Genomic DNA, 19,304 nt, shown 5'->3' on the forward strand with positions numbered 1-19,304 from the left:
TCAGATAGTAAAATCCATGTTAAATTGCTGTTTTAGGGATTGTTTTTAAAAGTCTGGAACAGATTAATCCGTTTTGCATTACTTTCTATGGGAAAGTGTGCCTTAGTTTTGGAACACTTTGGTTTTGGAACGGACTTCTGAAACAGATTAAGTTTGAGAACCAAGGTACCACTGTAGTCCAATATGACCAGTGACTCAGCATAAGTACTGTCAATTAAAACGTTCACCCAATCAGCCATTTTAAATCACAAAAGGCACATAGCTGAAAAGATCCTATCTATCTCTGGACAGTAGAACACCCTCAGAGCAACCATTGTCAAAAGTTTTAGATAAAAATCCCAGAACATATGGATGCTACTGCCTATTATTAAGCATAGCGCTCATTAAATCTTCACCTGTACTCCCTTGCCCCCCACCCAGATATTCTGTTTGTTATCAATGTCTATGTTTCTTCATTACTCCCTGTCTTTTTCAAACATGCTTCCCAAACTGTCTTTCACACTTGCATTTCATTCGCAATTCTCTAGCTAGTCCTCTTGGCCATATAAAATGGAACAATTAATTTACTGCCGCTTCAAACACAGTTGTTTTATTCATCATCTGTCTTAAAGGCCACTTAGATGTAGCCCCCGGGGATGTAATATCTCCATTACTGATGCCAGGAGAGAAGAGAATTCTGAATATTGGAGAGAAGCTGGATGGAAGGGTATTGCTAAAAGTATATTTATTTGGTAGTTATGAAATGGTTGGAAGAGACCGTAACATGCTCCAGCAAGTAATACCCACAATGTGAATGCGGGAGAGGGAGTTGTCCACAAAGAAAATAGCAATTTTCTGATAAATGAAAGATAGCCATCTCAAATTCCTTGTTTATGAACTTCTTCAAAATAAGATAGTAAGAAGGGCTGGAGCTTCTCCCAGTCTCCAGACTCCCTTAGTTTGACCTCTGCTGGAACTCTTCAGATATAAATACCCCACCTCTGTTTTCCATGGCTAGGAGCCTTCTGAAATCATCCTCTTCTAGATTTCGCCCAAGTTTTTGGACCTCCAGATCTCCTGGTCTTATTTCTGATGTTGGCCTGAAGCATTATGTCTCTTCTGTTGTTCCATAGTCTAGTCATGCTGGACACATGACCCGGAAAGCTGTCTGTGGACAAACACCAGCTCCCTCGGCCTGAAAGTGAGATCCTTTACCAGGGGTCCTTTACCTTTAACTTTACCGTGGATGCACAATTTGCTGTAGTTCCTTCAGTTCTGGGGGGATTTTCTTCTTTGCACCCTGCTATGTACACAAAACCCAAAATCTTAATATGGAGGGCCATATTAGAAATTTCAACATTTATTTATTTATTTATTTATTTCAAATTTATCAAAAACAAGTCATCTTCATTTCCCCCCTATTTTCCCCTCCCCCTCCCCAAAAAGGAAAAAAGTAAAAGACCCCCCCCCCGACTTCCCTCAGCTCCTCTCTCTGTTTTCTCAGCACATGTTGTTCTCTTCATATTATGAAATTGTAAAGATCCTTAATTTATCTATCTATATGTTACCAATAATAAATTTGTGTATGTTTATTGAAAACCTGCCAAGGAGTCCAGTTCATTTTGTTGTTTCTTTAGGTACTTTGTAAAAGGTTCCCATTCTTCTTTCAAGTCACAGTTGTCCTTATCACGCAATTTGTGTGCCAGTTTCGCCAGTTCCACATAGTCCATCAATTTCTCTTGCCACAGTTCTTTGGTCGGGATTTCTTCATTATTCCATCCTTGTGCTATTAAGACTCTTGCCGCCGTTGTCGCATACGTGAAAATATTCTTCAGTTTCCTTGGCAGGTCTTTTCCTACAATCCCTAACAAGAATGCTTCAGGGTTTTTTTTACAAATGTTAATTGGAACATTTTCTTCAACTCATTGTATATCATTTCCCAGAATTTTTTAATTTTACTACAATCCCACCACATGTGGTAAAAAGTCCCTTCTTTTTCCTTACCCTGGGACACATTTTCAAGGATCTTAGGATCGACCCTGACAAAATCATTAAAATAATTCCGTCCAGTGAACAGGCTTGGCTTCCAGTGTGATGCATCCTCCTGTTAACTGGATGGCAAATATACTAGAAGATCCCACGTGACCAGTGGATAGCTGAGGAAGCACTGTGTCTCTGGGTGCTCTGTGAAGCACCCACCCAAGTGCCTCCATCTTCCCAGGGTTCCAGCTCAATTCATTGGCCCTCATGTGGTCCACAACTGTGCCCAGACCATGCATGTCCTCACTTGGCTACAGCTGTGTGTCATCAGCATACTGATGACATTATGCCCCCAAATTCCTAATAATCACACCCGGTGGCTTCATACAGGTGCTGAGGAGTACCACAGCTTTCAGTGTGGTACCTCTGTTTTGTGCAGCAGGTGCCTACAATCTGTACTTTCCACAAACAGTCGAATGCATTTGTCTTTCAACAACCTTTTTCAAGCTGGGTGAAAAGGTTTCTGCCTTAGGTGCTCTATTTTTGCTATTTTAAAACCTGTTTTCTGTTGCCTTTTGCACTGTTTCTAAAAATAGTCGAGCTGTTTTTATGATATGAATTGATACACAAATGTTATCACTGTGACAAAAGTGTGGTGGGACCATGGTATTGTCAAGATCCTAGCAGTACATTGTCTCTCTACTCTGCCATTATCTTAATTCTTCCTTCCCAGCAGAGACAGACTCTTCACCAATTTAATAAACCAACACCAGTCTATAGAATCTGAAGTTCCTCACATTAGCCAGAACTACAAAGTATCTAGCTTCTCTGTTTCAAACCTATCCCTATTATCTAATTATGGTTTATTACAACTCATTTTGAATGACCACATATACTGCTGAGGGGGAGAGAAGTAGTGTATGTGGAAAACCACCTTGACACACAGAACAGGGCTGTCAAACGCAAAGGTTGCCAGACTGCCATTACGAAATATAGCTTGTGAGCAAAGTGCCGCTGCCTAGCTGTCTTTCCTGTGCCAGGGGATACTGAAACATTGCCCTGTTGGCACTGGCTCTGTTTACCACAATGGCATCAACTTCATGAGCTGGGGACCATTTTGTTTGGGTAGCCCCAGCCAAGGTCATCGTTGCGTAGTGTGTCAACCCACGAATAGCAATTTCTTGCTATTTCTGAGGTGAATTACTAGTCTCCGTTTGCATCAAAAGCTGTGAGGAATCCCTGCTACATTTGGGACGTGGCAGGGCCGACTTAGTCAGAGTTTCTTGGATTAAGCCCTTAAAACAAATTAAGCAGGGGGGAAAATCTGCTAAAAAGATGAGTCACTACTATATAAAACTCGTTCTGTACCATCCCACAGAAGTAAAAAAAATTACCCATAGTACAGAAAATTTGAAATCCAATTATCTGTAGAGATGTACAATCTACATTTCTATATTTCCCTCCAAGACCAAATTATGATGAATAATATAGCCAATTCAGTTGACCTCCCTACAGTAGCACATGTGGGAAACCTTGAGGTGGGAAACCTCAAGTCAAAGGACCAAATTCAGCATCCAAGCCTCAGTGTCTGGTCCTTGTGGGTTTTTCTCAGGTCAAATCCTTCACTAGCCCTGCTCAGCACCCAACTGAAGTGCTTTTGCCTGGCAAAAGTATGTCCTTGAACTGTATTAATAATGTCCATTGCTTGTCTCCACTTCTCTTTCTTCTATTCTATTTGCCACCACTTATGATGCCAGTGAAGGGGACGCGGGTGGCGCTGTGGCTAAAACCACAGTGCCTAAAACTTGCCGATCGTATGGGCGGCGGTTCGAATCCCCGCGGCGGGGTGAGCTCCCGTCTTTCGGTCCCAGCTCCTGCCCACCTAGCAGTTCGAAAGCACCCTTAAAGTGCAAGTAGATAACTAGGTACCGCTTTATAGCGGGAAGGTAAACGCGTTCCATGTGCTGCGCTGGTGCTGGCTCGCCAGAGCAGCGATGTCACACTGGCCACGTGACCCGGAAGTGTCTGCGGACGGCGCAGGCTCCTGGCCTCTAGAGTGAGATGAGCGCACAACCCCAGAGTCTGACAAGACTGGCCCGTACGGGCAGGGGTACCTTTACCTTTACCTTTATGATGCCAGTGGTACCGATTTTGGTGTCTGTCTCTTTGCCAAGAGACCAATTTATATCTCCCAGTTTTGGGGATGGCATCCTTCATGGGCAGACACTATTCTTTCTCCAGAATGCCCTCCCACCAGATGTCAAAGAGAAAAACAACTACCAAACTTTTAGAAGACATCTGAACGCAGCCCTGTTTAGGGAAGCTTTTAATGGTTAAAAGGTTATTGTATTTTAGTGTTTTGTTGGAAGCAGCCCAGAGTGGCTGGGGAAACCCAGCCAGATGGGTGGGGTATAAATAATAAATTGTTGTTGTTGTTGTTGTTGTTGTTGAATGGACGGAATTTCCTGTAGGAGCACCTAAAACAGTTCCAAGCCCAGGGAAAGATAATCTCACCATGCTTACAGTTTCCTGCACCATGAATGTATGGTGAATGGGTACCACTGGGGTAATGAAGATGAACCCTACTGGTATCCATTCATTTCTCTTTACTTTGATTTCAAAAACCAAATGAAAATTGAACCAAGTGAGTCCCATTCAGTTCAATTTTTCATCTGTTCTGCAATGGAGGCACACTCCTTTTCAGGATTCTCTCCTCTCCCCCTAAATATGTTTGTTTGTTTCGACCTCCATCTTTCAAGAAGATGCCCAAGTTGGCTTATAGCAATTTAAAGAGGCAATATGCAGTAACATCAGTGCAGATTAGTTGTTAACGGAGAGTAAAAAGGCACAGCAACTGCAACAATACAAACCACAAATCCATCAAGAGGGCTAGTTTCATAGGGTTTCCTTATGGAGTTGCCCAAGATTATGATCGTAATATTCACAGCACAAACACATTAATGTTGGCTTACTGATGCCCACCCTATATAGACAGCCATTCCATATAAAATTAAAGGATGCAGTTTACACGACTGGTAAAAGCATTGCCTTAGCAATATGTATTTAAATTAAAATACGCCGTGTTTTCTCTGAAGGCACTTGAATTATAAAATTAAATTAATCTAGAAAATTCAGTGAGGGAAAACAGGTTATCATCCCTGACACAACTATAGAAACCATATTGCCAGAAAATGTTTGGAAGCCAAATGATAAATTATAGGGATCTGAATTATATGCTAGATGGATAGGTGTCATAGCTTAACCATCGTCTGACCAAAGTACTACTTTCTGATGCTTTATATCAGTGGTTTCCAATTAACTAATTACTGAGGACCCCCTATTTTTCAAAAGCCAAGCCACAGACCCCCTACTTTTGAAATTTTTGATGGCTCTATGGTAGTTACCTCTGCAAAGCAATTTTTTGAACAAAATGTGGGGTAGCCCCTAATAAGCAGAGTATTTTAGGTATACATAAAACAAACCATAAAAATGTGACATTACCATGCAAAAATGACAACAAAAATTGTTAAGAGGGAGACATGGGATGGGGCATCAGACCCCCTGAGTGTGTTCTGCAGACCCCCAGTGGTCCCTGGACCCCTAATTGGGAACCGCTGCTTTATATTGCTTAATTAAAGCTTTTGGTCAAGTGTGTGGATGTCTTCACTTTGCAGAACAAGAGACACACCTCCCTGCCTTTCCTGCAGTCACTGCAGCATAAAGGAGACACCTCTATATAAAACACAGCTGCAAGCCATACAGACAATTTACAAGTCTCAGTGTTCTTATTTAGGTAGAAGCCCCACAGCACAGATATTCTTAATGGTGGACCCCGGTGGTGGAATGCCATTAATCAGATGGTAATGGACAGGAAGGTGGGTGGTTGCTGATAGTTTTGGACCATTTGAGATGGTTTTGGAAAGCTGCCAGCTCGTGTGTTAAAAAAAAATACTTTGATAAGTTTCAAACAATATGGGCTTTACAATGTTGTAAAATATGGGGTGGCTGGAGCTGTTTTTGAACTGGACTGATGCCAGCGAGACCTCAGGATTTCAGTCAGCTGTAACCTAGAGTCAAATGTTTGTCTGAGCTGTTCAAGGTCATCTGTTTTCCTTGATTTGTGTGCCCTGAGGTTTGTGCGGTGCCATAAATGAGATACTGCCCCTTTGCAGAAGACAAGAACTCATTGCAAAACTCCCAACTTCTTTTGCACATTCCCCAAATGCAGACTTGTTAGACAGTTGAATTTAACACCTTCTTGATCTAAAGTAGAACCAATCCAGTCGGAATTACACTCCAAATAGCCCATGATGAATGGGGATAAGAGCAGAGGCACAAAATTCTAGCCCTGCATGTTGGGCAACAGACAATTGCAGAATGAGATTTGAAGGTATCCCAAAAGTCAAGAAAATGGTGGGTTGCTAAGTGATGCAGCTCTGGAGCAGTGCAAGGATGGGGTGGACCTCAGAGTCATCCTTAACTAAATCTAATGCATTGGTGAAGGAAAATAAATTTTCAGTTAGGTATTACTGAGAACTGGAGCTGTAAGCAAGGAATCTATGTATGAGTAAATGCCAAATTCTGACCTATTACAACTCACAAATCAGACCTGTAGACAGGTCTGATTTGCCTTGTTTAAAATGCCTTTCTTTAAAACAAACAAAATCTGAGGGATCCCTTCCTCTGATCAAACTAGAGATCCTTATCATCCGTATGAACATTTATAGACTATTACCATTTGTATCATCCTGACTGCATAAACTCAAGGGGTTTTTTGTCTTCCAAATTATGTCATTATTTGATCCTGAATAGATACTGAAATAATGAATCATTTTCATTACCATCCTTTGTAAAATATAATCACTTTCTTCTCCCCATTTAATATCAGCCAATTTTTTTGGTGTGGTTGTGTATAAACCTAATACCTGAAGCTTTTCCTATGCATAATTTGTCACAGCTGTTAAACCCCAGCAGAAATAGCCTGTCAGAGAAAAATACTCATCAAAAGTCAGATGATAATCCCAAACATCTGAAGCTATATTTCCAGCAGAAACATGCTAATGGAAACAGAACATTTCAAGATTTCGACCAACTTTGGGTATCCTTTTCTCCCCAATGTTTTAGAAAGGAAGTGCCATGATCTGAAGCTCATGATTCATGCTGATTGCATAGTTTGACCACAACACAATAAAGACAAGATGGAGGTTAACCATGGTGTGACTGAAATATCTGTGATGTGATGACTTTTATAACAAATGAGAGCATTCACAGTAAGAATAGAGTGTTAGAAAGTTTATTGCTACAGGCTTTGCAGACTTCAATCTACTGAATATAACTTTAAAGGACTATTGAGCCTACTTCCACCTAGATTATCAAAACTGGCTGGAGTCCTGAAATCCACTCACGTTGAAGCCAATTTTAAGCCAGTTCACACTGAGAGGTTTTGAAGGCTGCAGCCATGATGTGTATCAGGCCTAATCCTCATGTCAGTTTCCTGCTCCACACCACTGCAAAACCCCACACTGATTCTTACAAAGCTCCCTTGTGCAGAGCATTGGGTCCTCCTGGCTCTATATTGTCTACAATGACTGGCAAAGGTTCTCCAGGTCTCCAGCAGGAATTATTCCAAGTCCACCTGGAGATGTCAGGGTTTAAACCTGGGACATTCAACATGCAAAACATGTGGGCTCTGACGTTAAAACCATGGGTCCATCCCCAAATGATCCCTCTGGTTGCTTGCATTGCTGCTGCTTACTGGGAAGTAGAGAGGAAGGGAGCAAAGCAGTTGTGAGACCAGTGCAGTGCGAACACACAAGCAGGAGTGCTGAGTTGGCTCTGCTGGTGCATTTGCACTGCCCTGCCCTCACCGTCTCCTCTCCCCCTCTGCTAGTAAACATCATTACCACGCTAGACCAGAGAATGCTGCCAGGCAACTGTGCAGCCTGATTCTTGGGTCTTAGCTATATCTTTATATAGGAAGAAGCATCACTGCTGTTTCAAGCAGAACCTACCTGGCAGCATTCCCTTCTTGTTTGTGACAGAATGCCCCATGAGGGTGATGTTTCATGGCTGAGCAGAGCTTTAAAAAGCAATTGGCTCCTTACTGCAAGGTAAAAGTTGCACCTATCACACCACCCTGCCTATCAAACTAGCTCCATCTGGTAAAGAGGCTGAGACCCTACCTGCCCACAGACTGTCTCGCCAGAGTGGTGCATGCTCTGGTTATCTCCTGCTTGGAGGACTGCAATGCGCTCTACGTGGGGCTACCTTTGAAGGTGACCCGGAAACTACAACTAATCCAGAATGCAGCAGCTAGACTTGGTGCCTGGGAGCGGCCACCGAGACCACATAACACCAGTCTTGAAAGACCTACATTGCCTCCCAGTACATTTCTGAGCACAATTCAAAGTGTTGGTGTTGACCTTTAAAGTCCTAAACAGCATCGTTCCAGTATACCTGAAGAAGCGTCTCTACCCCCACCATTCAAACCGGACACTGAGGTCCAGCGCGAGAAGTGAAGTTACAAGGAACCAGGCAGAGGGCCTTCTTGGTAGTGGCACTTGCCCTGTGGAATGCCCTCTCACCAGATGTCAAAGGAAAAAACAACTACCATGCTTTTAGAAGACATCTGAAGGCAGCCCTGTTTAGGGAAGCTTTTAATATCTGAGGGACTATTGTATTTTAATCTTTTGTTGGAAGCCGCCCAGAGTGGCTGGGGAAACCCAGCCAGATGGGCACGGTATAAATAATAAATTATTATTATTGTATATACTTATATATTATATATACTTATTATATATATGCAGGTTTTGGTGTCCTCGGGTATCTTCCCGTGTAAAAGTTGGGGTGTCTAGGCGACGTTTCGACGAGGTCTCACTCGTCATCTTCAGGCTGGTGCTTTCGGCTTCTTGTTACTGGAACAGAGCAGGATCTCAGTGTTTGAGTTCCTATAAATACTGTTGAGGAGGTGTGGCCTCCAATGTTCTGGGCAGAGAGGAGGTTCCCAGGCTAGTGTGCCTTTTCTTCTTTTGTTCCTTAATTGCTTGAGGGATATCTTGAGTGATTTCTTGAGTGATATCCTGAGTACCACTTAGGTGGGTCATTAGGTGTGGATTAGTTGCTAAAGCCTTTGTGTCTTGACCTCTTGAACTTTGTGAAGAGTTTTTCTGAGAAGATGGGTGTACTACATTTAGTTGTGCTCTGGCTTGGCTTCGTGTATAGGGGCGAGCTGTGGTTTTGTGGCCTGTGCCAGCCAGATCTGTGTAGGGATTGCAGGGGGGTGCAGCATCCGGAGGTCCATATATATATATATATATGGACGCAGGTGGCGCTGTGGGTAAAAGCCTCAGCGCCTAGGGCTTGCCCATCGAAAGGTCGGCGGTTCGAATCCCCGTGGTGGGGTGTGCTCCCACTGCTCGGTCCCAGCGCCTGCCAACCTAGCAGTTCGAAAGCACCCCCAGGTGCAAGTAGATAAATAGGGACCGCTTACCAGCAGGAAGGTAAACGGCATTCCGTGTGCTGCGCTGGCTCACCAGATGCAGCTTTGTCACGCTGGCCACGTGACCCGGAAGTGTCTCCGGACAGCGCTGGCCCCCGGCCTCTTGAGTGAGATGGGCGCACAACCCCAGAGTCTGTCAAGACTGGCCCGTACGGGCAGGGGTACCTTTACCCATATATATATATATATATATATATATATATATATATATATATATATATATATAATGTATTATATATACTTTGATCTGCTGGGGTTCTGGGTTGTCTTGAAGAGAGTCTGAAATAAGCTTCACCTCCTCCCAAACTCAATATGCTTCTTCTCCTGGGCTTCCTTTGTGTCAGGGCTCACCTGATGTCAGCTCCAGCATCTGTTTTCAGTTTCTGGGTTCAGCCCCAGAGAATATAAGGTTGGAGGATATGCCCTATCAATGAATGTAATATAAGTTATAATGCAACAGAAAATCAATGGCAGTTTTGGCATCAGATAAAGGAATACAACAGGAACATCACGGACGTATGGGTGGGAAGTCAAATGTTATATTTATATTTATATTATATTATATTATATTATTATTGAAAGTGAATTGAATGATGTCAAATTTTATGTTAAAAACTCATTAAAATTATATATATTTATATAAAAGAAAGATATGCCCTGTAGCAGGTATCTGCATTTTTGTCCCCACTAAGCAATGACAGAAAGTTCTCCCGGCACAGCGTGGATTACTGGGGTTGCACTTCAGCACAGAGCATGAAAATTCCTGGAGCACTGGCCTTTCTTTTTCTTCTTCAAATGAAGCACACTTCCTCTCCCACCTTACATGACCTTGCCTGCTAAGCTGACCGCGCTCGCCTGCTTAAATATTTGGCAGGGGCAGGGGCACCCAGAATGTGGCTTCTTGGTGTTCCTTGTCAAGCCAGCATCTGAATGGGTGGTTGACACTGAGGATGTTTTCTGCTTGGAATGAACTAACGCACAACTATTTCATCGGCTGCTGACCATTGCAAAGCAAGGCACGGGCATTTTCAGTGAAACTGTAGAAGACAAATAGTAAATCTGCTAGCATCAAATCAAAACTTCTTTGTGGTCCAAAGACCCACAAAACAATTTCAAAACTAGGTACAGTGGTACCTTGGGTTAAGAACTTAATTCGTTCTGGAGGTCTGTTCTTAACCTGAAAATGTTCTTAACCCAAGGTACCACTTTAGCTAATGGGGTCTCCCGCTGCCGCCGCGCCACTGCCACGCGATTTCTGTTCTCATCTTGAAGCAAAGTTCTTAACCCGAGGTACTATTTATGGGTTAGCGGAGTCTGTAACCTGAAGCATCTGTAACCCGAGGTACCACTGTACAGTTAAAATGACCAGACAGACAGATGGAAGAAACCAAGGCAGTCATTTTGTTTTATCTAGGGCATAATGATCTTTGTTTCTTATAACCTCCAAAAGAAACTTCGCCATGGCCTGTGTAATATCATTTGACCTGTCTTCCAAAAGATACTTAATATGGGAGGCTTCAGATTTTCCCAGCAGATTTTCCAGTAGGGGTTTGATCAGTTGATCCCTTGCTTGCTCATATTTCCCACAATGCATTAGGATATGCTTCACTCAATCAACGTCCTGGAAACATAAACAAAGCCTATTCTGATAGGCGATGCCTCTCAGTCTGCAATTAGAACTTCCGAGGGAAATACATTTAGTCTGGCTTTGGTAAATAAACGCCAGTAAGTAGATACAGACAAATTCCTAGCATAGAACACGGATGCCTACGTGGCCAGTTGTGTGGAAGTGCACAGAGTAACTCAACTGAGTTTGTAACTCTGGCGAACAGCTCTGCAGAACTCAAGTCTTGATGCCGAGCCAAGGAGCTTAAAGGGGAGATGTAAGAGCAAAAACAAAAACTTGCGCTTCTACTCAGCTCAGAGGTTGCCAAGGCCATTTCCCCCAAATCTGTGCCTAGCCTATGTCCCACTCCTCCACGTCTCAGGCTCACTTCATTAACTTTGTGACTACTACTGTGAGTCTCAGACATTATGGACTCTTTTTCTTAATATAAATTATGTTCCGATTATATAGGACTTTAAGGGGCAGTAACATTAGAAGCCGCTTCAATTTTCCTATAAAAATAAAATAAAGTTCCTTTAAAAAGGAAAGAGAGAAAGAATCTTTGCTGGGAAGGAAACAGATGGCATATAATCTTATGGCTGTTTCTTTCCCCCTTTTCTCCTCTTCCTCCTTCCCATTTATGCTGCAAGTGGCTTTTAATGACAGAAGAGGGGAATATATTGTGGTATCACACATAGAACAGATTTTATGGTCACTTATTCCTAACTAGAAGATAGAGAGATGCAGTAAATAAGAAATCATTCTTCGTCCTGGATGAATTGACAATCCCATTTAAAAATGTGTATTTAAACATATTTATTTACTCTTTTTTAAAAACATGTCCCAACTGTCTTTACAAAAATAAAAATTCAAAGTGAATAACATTCTGGAAAAAATGTCATAGGTTGAAACCCGTCAAAGAAAGCATCTTATTCTACACTTTTGATATTTCAGTGCTCTGTACAATATTGAGATACAACAGGTGACTTAGTGCTTGTTCTTTACGGTTGTTATTCTTTATAACATTTTTCGGGGGCTGGGGGGAATTAAAACAATCCTAGAGCAACAGTAATACAGAACTCAATTTAATAGCCTAGATCAAGGGTCTAGGGTCAGCAAGGTTTACTGGCCATGGGCCAGATCACTCCCACAGAAATTGTCCGTGAGCCAGACTGGTGCAGCGCAATGCCGGAAATCGCCTCTGTGCATGACCGTGGCGCCAGAAATTGCTTCTGCGTATGCCCAGATGCTGAAAACCGCCCCTGCGCAGAAGCGATTTTCAGCGTCTGGACATGCACAGAAGTGATTTCCAGTATCTGCGCATGTGCAGACACGATTTCCAGTGCTGCTAGTTGAGTCCCCATGCCGCGCTGTGCTGGTTTAGTGCAGCGCGCAGGGGATTCGCCAAGCGGGCGGCTTGGTTCGGGGCTGGCTTGTGGGCCAGTAAAACGGTCTTCGTGGGCCGCATCCAGCCCATGGGCCGCATGTTGCCAACCCCCTGGCCTAGATCTTATCAAAAGTAATAGTAAAAAACACACACAAACAAAACAAAACATGTACACACACACCACCAGCAGCAGCATAAATAACCGAAACATAAGCCCTGTTAAGATGTTCAAAGAAGTCCCAGCGTGGGTGCGGCTTGCCTCCTCACAGCTCCAGAGGATAGCAGGAGCTCAGCAGAGAGCCTGTCATGTTGTGCCCAGGGCCACCCTTGTCCCCCCACCCCATGTCTCTGCCTCTGGTCCACTCATTTATTCAGCGAGCATCCTGATTTGCTTGCACCAAGCTTGTGCAAGCCAGACTACGGACTGTCACTATTTTGCAGGGGGAATTTGAGGGAATACCAGAACTTTAGGTTTGTGCTGTTAGAGTAAAAGATCTGTTGCCCTGGCCGAGAACAGCAATCCCTTTTTTCAAAGGATTGGACCTTTTGAGGTTAAAAAGTGATTCATTGAAAAGTGTGGGGTGAACAAATGATTTGGTCTGTATTTTCATGAGGAACGACCTAATTCATATTAATTGAACCAATACACGAATCAAAGCACAGCCCTCTTTCAAAATTCGCGATTCTGTGAATTTTGCTACGCAGTTCTCCAGCTAACGTGCACACGAATTCATGTATTCGGTGAAAGTGTGCACGAAAATGCACATATTGGTGAAAGCAACATATAGAAATGCATTATATTAGGAAAATTTGCTTCCAAAAATATGTATATTAGCACATTTAATTGCGAATTGCTGCAGAAATGTGGAGAACAGAATTCAAGACTGGAAAAATGAGGAACCGAAACTGATTTTGGTTTTCCCATTCCTAGTTCCAGTATTATGCCTGAGTCCCTCCTGTGAAATACTGATCATTTGGAAGCACCCTGGGGGGACCCACAGCGGGAATAAGCATCTAAAGGAGAGACAGAAATCCTGGTAAAAAGGGAGGGAAAAGAGCAAAACCTGATCTAAACCATATGCTTGTGGGCCTTGTGGTTTTAAACTCACCGACAGCTATCAGGGAAAGTTTTAGTCTCTATTCAGGATTGCAACCAAGCATGCTGAAATTAAAATGAAGCAGGGAGACTCTTCATTACCCACCTGCCAGATTTTTAGATTTAGATCTGTTCACTTTGCATGCAGTTGGGGACAGAGGTAGGTCTCTCTTCCAGACAAATTCAAAGGGGCAATGAAAAATGGTGTATTTCTAAACTTTGTGAGTTTGTGGAAATGGCAAAATGGACGGCAACTCTTAGAGGCCATTCAAATCAGAGAATAATTAAGGAGTGGGAGGGAGTGAAGGAATATATGAAAAAATATGGTTCCGGAACTGGAATATTAATAGATAACGTGTAAAACATGCAGGGGTAAGCAAGGAAATAATAAAAGAACCAGCTGAACAATGATTAAATTATAATAACACAACAAGACAGAAGTAAAAAAAATAATGAGATCACACATGGGTGAAGGGGAATGGGGGATATAGGGGAATTTGAAATATTATTTTTAATATAAAAGCTCTAATATAAAATTTCTAACTGTGTTGTATTTGTATAAAGCAAAGAGGGTTTAGAGTAATTAGGTATATTTTAATTTAGTTCATTATATAATAGGTTTATGTTAGAAAATGAATATGGACGTTGAATTTGATGTTTGTAATTTTTTTCTTTTTTCAGCTTTGGAAATAAAGAAAAAAGAAAGAAAAGGAAAAAAGGGAAATGGTGTATTTCATCCCACTCTGCCACAATTCTTGTGGTTTAACTCTACAAAGTTGTGTCAGGGTGCAAAGGGGCTTATTGTTCTTCAAAAGCTGCCCAGATGCCAGTCAGGAATGACATTTGGGGAGCAATCTAGGTTAAAAGTTTCAAGATGCCAAGAACATTTTGAAAGGCCCAAATCCCAAATGGGTGGAAATGGTCATAAATGTACTGAATTCAAGGGAAATGTGACCCCTCTGCAAGAGACCATTTGAGGGTACAGCAGAACTGAACAAAATATTTTAGTGTAAGTGGATAGTTTTAAGTCTTTTCATAAAGGCAGGATGTGGGTGTAGGGTACCCACTGCATTCTAAGCAAAGGGGTGCTTAAAGTGTGTTGGTATTAAGATTGGGCAGATAATAAGTCTATTTAGTGGAAGCCAAAAAGGGGTTTATGTGCCATACACAATGGTTGGACAAGGCTGCCTTTGTCAAGAGATTTACTCTTATATCTATTGTTTTTCTGGGCAATGCCAATAACTATATCAAAGACGGATGTCAGGGAATTTGCACCTGCTTGCAGCTGTTCCACAGCAGTGAATGTTAAGGGCATAGCTCTTTGGCACTGAGGAATTTTTGTTTAGCAAAAGCTGACGTGCCCAGGATTTTTTCAAATTGAATAATAGAATTGTAGAGTTGGAAGAGACCCTGAGGATCACCTAGTCCACTCCCTCCTGCAGTGCAAGGATGTGTAGCTGTCCCATATGGGGATCAAACCTGTAACCTTGGTGTTATCAGCACCAACTAACCAGCTGAGCCCTCCAAGTATTTCTAAGTCCTTGGTGAAAAGGTATAGCTGAAATGAATCAGCACACCAAAATGCTCCTCCAGAAATCTCCTGTGCAAATGTTGATGATGGGCATTCGCTAAATCGTAGGTTTCCAAACTGTGGTCCACACGCCACTAGTGGTCCACAAGTTTCATCCAGGAGGTCTGGACATCCATCTTCGTATATACGCCTCTCCAAGTTTTCTTCATTGCATTCTGTTGTTTGCTTCCTGCATCAACCTAAGACCTGTTGTTAATTTTAGATCGTTCACCCCTTTCATAGGTGGCCATCCCCTTGGATTTTTAACAAAGGTAGAGTCTCCACAATAACACTGCCTTGTTCCATTGGCTTGAGTTCTCTCTTGCCCCATGTCTTATGGCAACCTCTGCTGACCCAGTGATTCTTAGTACCCTCTTTCTCTTTAGCTTTCTGACAGCTGTCGAACTGAGATCTCCAGGAGTGCTGGGAACTGAGGGCCTTGTTGTCTCATAATTGAGGGTGTTAGACCTTATCATTCTATGCTGGCCTGATTGCGGGTCGGAATGGACCCTTCTTCCTTTAGGGCAATAGATCCAACTGAAACAGTTATCCCACTACACTTCGGTCACCAGAGCCTCATTTGCATAAACAGGGTATACCAAATCCAGAGCGGACAGTAGGTGCGGGTTGACATTTGAGTAAGAGAGGCTATATATTATGCTTAATCACCCCATTGATCATTAAATAATAAGCAATGGTATCACCCAGCAAATACATTGTGCTGAATCCAACTGTGCCCATCTGTCAGAAGGATATTTGATGCAGTGGACGCCACCAATAACAGAAAAGGAGTGGAAGGGTTTGTTTTGCTGATTCCCCCTTCTTGTTGAAGCTTCACTATCCAGAAGATTACAGATCCCTTCAGAACAGCACAGAAGGTGGCAAAAGACCTCCACTTCCTCTTCGATTAGTAGAGACCTTCCTAGATCAAAGATTCTTCCGCAAATGCGAGCATTGAATGTACAGCCCGTTGTGATGCACCCTGCTCTGTTTTCTCTTTTCTCAGATTCTGAGTACTGTTGGGGTGGGGAGAGATACTTGCTGCAGACGTCATTATTCTGAACTGAATCTGGTAGCCTTGTTAGCTTTCGGCTTATGTTTTTAAACATATTTTGTGGACTACCTCCTGCCTCCCGCTCTTAGCATACAAGAACATGGAATTACTTAGGTTCTTCAATGAATGTTAGTCTTACAGCAGTGTACATGAGACCAGAATCCGACCCCATAACCCTTTTACCTTTAAATGGATATATTTTCTTTCCACTATTGCCTTCAAGTTATATGATCTCCTACTTAAGATGCATGCAGGCCGGGATGCCACAAACTTCCTCAGGGTTCCTCAAGGGCTAAAACTAAAACCTAATTATACCTATTTGGTCAGACCGAATGCTCTACCTTTTGTTTCTTGTCCACTCCCCCCCACCCTATTTTAATATTGCCTCCTTCCCATCTTTTTCTGCTTGCCAAAAAATCTCCTGAAGAGAAAATAGAGATTGTTTTACTTTTGCCTTAAAGGGCTCCTTGTCTTCCTTGCCTTATTAAATAACCACACCAGAATATCTAATATTCTGTGGACAGCTCCGATGAAAATGAAGCATAACACTGGTGGTAGGAGCAAGTATGGTGTTGTCCCTAATTTGGTACCCAGCCAACAAAAAGTTTGCGTTGACCAACTTGAGGACTCCAACATAGCTTTCTGCATTTTAAGGAGACGATATACCAAAAATAACCAATCACTCTCAGTCCCAATGTGATTGGACCCTATTCATATAAACCCAGTGAACTAAAAGGGAATCTTTCCACCGAACCATCGTTTCCCAAGTGTCATTCTAATACTACATTTGGAATATCTGCAGGATGACAGGAATTTTAAGTTTGAGGGCCCTTCTGCAAAAAGGCCTATTTGTCCTCCCAACATACTATTCAAAAAAAGATGGAAGTTCTTTTCAAATGCAGTTTTAGTTTTTTTAAAAAAGATATACAGTGGTGCCCCGCAAGACGAATGCCTTGCAAGACGGAAAGCTCGCTAGACGAAAGGGTTTTCCGTTTTATGAGCTGCTTCGCAAGACGAATTTCCCTATGGGCTTGCTTCGCAAGACGAAAACGTCTTGCAAGTTTGTTTCCTTTTTCTTAACACCATTAATACAGTTGCGACTTGACTTTGAGCAGCAACTCATAGAACGCAGTGTACATAGTAGCCTTTTTTGAGGTTTTTAAAGACTTTGGTGAATTTTGAAGCTTTTCCAAAACTTCTTTTGCAGCCATTTGGTAAGTTAAGCTTTTAAAACTTTTTTTGGGGGGGATTGGATTTTGGGTTGGGGTGTTTGGAATTCAAGGACTTGGTGTTGGGGAGGGGTTTGCAAGAATCTGGAAGCTTGTGTGTTTTTTTCTGCATTTTAATGATTTCCTGTGACCATTGGGCCACTCTGCTGTTTTTTTAAAAAAAATCTGGGTTTGAATTTTGAAATGCTCTTTACAGTATGTGTGACTTTAAAGAGCACTTAATAAACTCTTGTTGTACCAAATTTGGCTTTGTTTGGACTTTTTTTGACCATAGGAACGCATTAATTGATTTTCAATGCATTCCTATGGGAATTCGTGATTCGCAAGACGAAAAATTCGCTAGACGAAAAAACTCGCGGAACGAATTAATTTCGTCTTGCGAGGCACCACTGTATAAATATATGTTTAAGTTGACTGATAAAGAACAATGTGCCACTAATACAAAAATTCTTTTTATAGAAATTAGGCTGTGTGCTAATTTCGAACATTATTCAATCAAACTAAATACTAAATACAGTGGGTTGTATCCAGTGTGAGTCATAATAAAAGTAGACCCATTGAAATTAATAGGCATGACTAACTTAGGCCCATTAATGTTAGTGGGTCTACACTGAGTAGAAATTAGTTGGAGACGGTGGAATAAAAATGATACCTAGACCTTGTTCACATAGGCAGCCATTAATCACACCGGGCTGCTGATATCCAATAGAAGTTAATTTATTTGGTGTTACTGTTTGGCTGGCAATCCACAGATCTCCAAAGTAATATGATTTATGTGCTTACATGCATGGAAAGAGAGTTGAACAGGACTGGGGAGGGTAAAGAAGATTTATGGAGATATTGATATTGAATGAGATTAGGCTCTGTTTGTGGAGATTACTAAGGTATTTCAGGTTCTCTTGTAGTTTTGAGAAACAAATGTTCCTATATATGAAATATATATTTGTTTTACACAAAAAGCAAATAATGACTTCTATTTACAATTAACAGACTGATCAATCTATCCTGAAACTCTCCATTAGCTTATGGAATTCACTGACATAAAACACAGATAGTGTTCAGCAGCTGTAAATGGGGAATAGATAAAGGATAGAACTATCAATGGCTCGTGAATACCAGTTGGTGGTAGCAGGAAGCAGAGGAATAGTGGAATGAAGGCTGTTGACTTACTGCCCTTCTCAGGAACTTTCAGGACGCATATGGCTGACCACTCCTGGGATCAGGGTGCAAGAATAGATGGACCTTAGTTCTGATCCACAAAGGATATTTGTAAGTTGTAGATGACCTTATAGCAGAGTCCAAGCAGTTGTGGACCTTGGGGTCTCAAATTTCAGTGGCACCCTGTGCAACGCCATCATTCGCGGCTCCCCCGCCTCTTGTCTTCCATTCTACATCCTAGTTGTGATGCCCCCTGCAGCGCCCACATGCCTCCACACCCACTGCAACCAAATCGGCTGCATTCTCCTCAATCCACCTTCGGTCTGAGAGAAAAACACAGGTATCATCGTCACCATCATTTTATCATTTGTATCCCACCCACCTGACTGGGTTCCCTGGCCACTGTGGGTGGCTTCCAACATATATAAAAACATAACAAAACATTACATCTTAAAAAGCTTCCCTATACAGGGCTGCCTTCCTATGTCTTCTAAAGGTTATATAGTTACTCATCTCCTTGACATCTAATGGGAGGGCGTTCCACAGGGTGGGTGCCACTACCAAGAAGACCCTCTGCATGGCTTTTGGTCTTTCTGCTGTTTCACCAGATGTGCAAGGAAATATACAGAGCCTTTTCCAAATTACCTAGAAACTTCAATTTACACTTCTCAAATAGCATGCTTCGACTTGGGCTGCATTGGGGCTCATTTCATTTCCCTACCGTGTCAGCTTATGAGCTCCAGAAAG

The sequence above is a fragment of the Podarcis muralis genome, chromosome 2 (assembly GCF_964188315.1).
Source record: "Podarcis muralis chromosome 2, rPodMur119.hap1.1, whole genome shotgun sequence".
Classification (NCBI taxonomy): domain Eukaryota; kingdom Metazoa; phylum Chordata; class Lepidosauria; order Squamata; family Lacertidae; genus Podarcis; species Podarcis muralis.